Genomic DNA, 4,961 nt, shown 5'->3' with positions numbered 1-4,961 from the left:
GACATGATAAAAACATGTGGAGAATCTACCCACTGATAGAACTCCAATAACATTTCTAGAGGAGAAGATCTCAAGGCCATCTTCTTTTCAGACGCCTTGGAGGATTATTAGGTAATGAAGGTTAGAAACAAGTGGATTTGGGTGGTTGAGAAGTTTATTATGGAACGAACGGTATCTTGTTCTGGCCAAATCGGCAACATATGGAACATTGAGGTCCTGATGAATGACTTGATTTGTGACAAAGTAAGGAGCATTAAGGATTTTACGAAGGATTTTGGACTGTAAGGATTGGATTCTGGAGGAAGTTTATGGTTTAGTGGAGCCCCAAAGCTCAACTCCGTATGTCCAGATATAAATAATAATAGTATTCTTTATTTATTCTGGGCTTTATCCCATATTAAAATATTACAGGCGTCAAAATTAGGATTTAGAGACTTCGAGTAAAATACGAGAAAAAAAAATGATGGAGGAAAGACATTGGAACATAGTTTTCTTTATGATTATGTTGTCAAACCATCATCTAGTGGTGCTCCTTGATGAGTGAGATCATTGTTAATTTTGAAGTATATATGTAATATGTAAATATTGACTGAGTTCCTACTTATCAGATCCATTAAATTATTAATTATTATTTTAAGGAAAAATAACTCTAATTGTACCTTGATGTTTGAGACATTATCTATACGTTCAATAGTAACTGAGCTACAGTTTTTTCCAAAATCTGCATTATTTTTCGTAAAACAAGAAATTAAAATTTTGTGATTTCATTTTGTTAAATATCCTGGGAACTGCAAATTCTACGAAGGTCATTCATTGTAAATTATTTTAAATTTAATTTAACATTCGTAATTACCTCCTCCGTCCTTTCCTTCACACACCTATTCCTTCACCTACTACATTGTCAACCTATCATAGACAATCAACATTTTAACGACATTAATTACCACAGCTAACTTTAATTTTAACTTTTTTTTTTAAATTATTTATTTAATGTAATTTACAACTGTACAAAATAATACAATAGGTAAATATGTAGTATGTTTCATATTCACTTGAAAATCTTGGAAAGGAACCACCCATTGGTGGTACTTCAAACATTAATTTAAATTAGAAGGTCCCGTGGCCATCTTCTTTTCAGACGCCTTGGAGGATTATCAGGGATTGTTAAGGATCAAAGATTAAGAATTAATGGGTTAGGATGGTTAAAGAGTTTGGAATAAAAATAGGCATATCTGTTTTGGGTAAAATCTGCAACGAATGGGATGTTAAGGTCTTTGTGAATGAGTTTATTTGTGACGTAATAAGGATCATCAAGGATTTTACGAAGGATTTAGGATTGTAACGATTGGATGCGGGAGGAATTTGATGGTTTGGTGGAGCCCCAGAGCTCAATTCCATATGTCCAAATTGGTATGATTATTGTAGTGTATACTAATTTTTTGTAGTGAATGGGAAGTTTTGAGCGTTTCAACTTAAATACCACACTTTTGTAAATATTTGCCAGACAATTAATCTTAAACTGTGATCATGTAATTAGTTTTTGAGGTCTATTATTCGAGAATAAAATAATTTTGTCACATATTTATTACGAATATATGAATAATGAATGTAAGATAAAATTAACTATAAAAATACTTAATGTTAATTATATTTGACGCTTAGGTGCACTTGATTGGCCCATTTGATTTTTAAATATATATTCTAAATTAGTTCAAAGTCCATATTTCAATATTTCAGTATTGCTTTTCCTACCTGACAACCGAAAGCCCTTTAATTTGAAGTCACTGCTAAAGGTTTAGGGTTGTATAAATCACATGGAATATAAATAACATATGGCGCTTCTACATCTCAAATCAGAAAATGAAATTTTTTTATTAAAAAGTGATTCTACCAACGAAACTCAAAAACTATGAGTGTGCATAGTGTACGTTTAATGAAAAATCTCAATGTTTTATTGGAGATTTAGAAGTACGGTGTTAAATGGAAAAATATACTCTTAATTTCATTACATTCAAAATATTATTAATGGATTTTCATTTCAATACATTAAATCGAAGTAATTATCTAGTATTCCAGAAAGCGAAAAAAATATATATAATTATAATGGCCAATTATATATAAGAATATATATAAAAGTAAATAGAATTAATAAGCTTTTCCATCAGGAAGATATATTCCCTTCTATGACACAATAACGGCATCTATGACATTCTACTGCAAACGGAAATTTTTCATTCTAAAAACACTGACTGTGATGACAGTAATAATAACTGAAAATATTAAAGAAAAAACGGTTAAGAAAAACCTTACTGTATTAATTAATTACTATGAAACATTAGCGTTGGCTGGCGAACATGGGTGTCGCTGACACTAAGGATGGCTTTGGCACAAAACTAACGTAATTCAACGTTATGAAAAAAATAATGTAAATTTATATCCTTTATTTCTAGGAAGACACATTTCGGAGTAACAAGGTGAACTCATAATTTAATTTGTAATATGTGAATATTAAAAGAATACAAAAAAAACTTCAGATCTTGCATCACTCCCCGACTTTTGATGCCATTAGGCTTGGAACTATTTACGTTATGACACGGACCCATTATAAACCCAATTATTATTATCCATTCCAAAATTCAAAAGTCAAAAGTCGGAACGTAGCCCAAAGTTCCCCCACAATTTTGAGCGGATTTCCTATCATTTCCCGAGACGTCCCAAAATGTCGGAGGCCGGAGAAATTGTCCATGAATTCTGCTATTTTTCCAGAACCTTTTTTAAAAACGTACCTCTCTAATTACAGTTCATAAGCAATTATGCTAAAACATTACCCAAAGATGTTATTTTGAGTAATGTTTTAGTATAATTTACTCAATTATGTAGTATAGCAGTAGTACATACAAAGTATGTCGAAAAATCTAAACTTTCTCAATTTTTGTGGTTTTCGAAATCAATGGAGAGTGGAGGAAAACAGGAAGAGGTGATATCCGACTAATTCCTCCTGTTTTGACGTCACTAAATCTACCGCATCCCTTTTTTAATCGATCGAAGGAACTATTCCGTTCACTCAAGTAAATTACTGCTTTTAATATAAGCAAAAGAGGACCAGCTCGATGAAATGACTTTTAGAGAGTGAAAGTCGTACAACGACAGTGAAAGTTGCAACATGAGGAACAACATATTTGGCCCTCTAAAATATCTTGGAACACCATACAATCTCAAGAAGAGACCCGGTGCGCTCCAAATATTGGTGTTCTTTCTCACGACGGCTTTGAGCATTTGGACTGCCTGGAAACACAACAAGCCCAGGTTGGGTGAGCAGGAAGATTGGGGAAAGAACATACACCTTACCGTTTTTTTTATGAGGGCCACCGAGGCAACGGCCATGGTTTTTTTTACAGCCAAAAACCTGAGGCACGACAACCAACTTATCACTATCGTTGAAGCACTGATGGAGAGTGGAGATAAGACCAACCATACCGTTTGGTTCTACTTAGGTCTAGGAATAGCGTTACCAAACCTATTAATTATGATATTTAATGAGTGGACCGGTGAAGGATTATTTATTCCGCCGCTCTTCACCTTGATCAAAGAACTGATTCTTTTGATGCATGTTGCACAGGCTTTAGTACCACTGCACGCAATTGTATCCAGACTGTCGCAGATTAGAGCCCGCTTGTATTCTTACAGTCATGATCTAGAATCGAACCCTAGCAAGGCTATATTGGAGTTGATTGTTATGGAGCGAAGATTAGAGGAGACATTCAATCAGCTGACAGAGGTGTACAGCGAAGACTTCGTCCATATTCTTTTTATTTCGACTGGAAGAACAACGTCCTCATTATGTGCATCGCTATTAGTTCTTTTACCAAAAACTTATGAAACCCACAGGTATCTACTACCGAGGTTCTATTCTGAGATGATATCTGCATTATACAAAATCTGGTCTGTGGCACACGCTGCTCGGTTGGTCAAGTATCAGGTAAACAAGGTTTCAATTTTCATGATTAATGTTTGATTTGTACTAATAGTTTGACCTAAAAATGTATATATTTTGAATCAATATCTAGTCAGCGTAGACAGATAATAATACAATTATACTCATATAATATATTATTGTTTGATTTTTCTACTTCTTCTTTCTTGGCGCTTCTGGCCGGTGTGGCCTTGGTGTCCTCCGAGACCTTAGTGTCCTCGCTAAGCTTTCGCCAGGTGGTCCGGTCCCGTGCCACCGCTCTCACGTTTCTTTCAGTATTTTTTAAGGAATCCTGCGCCAAATATTCCTCTCATCTGAGTTTTGGCCGTCCTCTACTTCTCGGTGAAGGTTTTTTTTCTAGGTTTTGAGTTATCATCTACATTCATTCGGGCACCGTGCCTAGCCCTGCGAAGATGTCCGATCTTTACAAGCCTGGCAATAAGATTTCTTTATTGTTGGTATTTACAATTTTTGACACATAACAACCTCATGAATACAAAATTTAGCTATATCTCTGAGGTCGCCAGTGGTCTCTGTTCATCTGTGCCTTATGAACTTTTTATAAATTTCATTGGCTGCCATCTTCCATCCACTTCCTATGAATCTCCGATTTTAATAGCTTCTCTTTATAGACTATTTCTCCAAACCTCATTGTTTGTTTGGATGTGTGTAGAATTCCTCTTCCTGCTCTTCTATATATATACCTGGTTCCCAAATGTAAAGAACATAAATTTATCAATAACCATTAGGTAAGAAGTAATTTAGCACAATTTCTTCTTAGTTTGTAAGAATATTTCAGTCTTAATTAAATATATATAAGAAAACCTCCATTAACATAATAGCTGCTCTTTCAAAAGGTAATTAGATTCTTTACAAGGCAAAATATAAACCACCTAAACTGAATTATTAGTAAAGATGTAGCCTAATAGACTGGGGATTGTCTTTATAAAGTCATCAATCTGAAAACACTGTCAAGTCATTTTTTTTC

Source organism: Halyomorpha halys, unplaced genomic scaffold, assembly GCF_000696795.3.
Source record: "Halyomorpha halys isolate HHAL.00 unplaced genomic scaffold, Hhal_1.1 Scaffold50.1, whole genome shotgun sequence".
Lineage (NCBI taxonomy): Eukaryota > Metazoa > Arthropoda > Insecta > Hemiptera > Pentatomidae > Halyomorpha > Halyomorpha halys.
Note: the sequence above shows the minus strand (reverse complement) of the source record.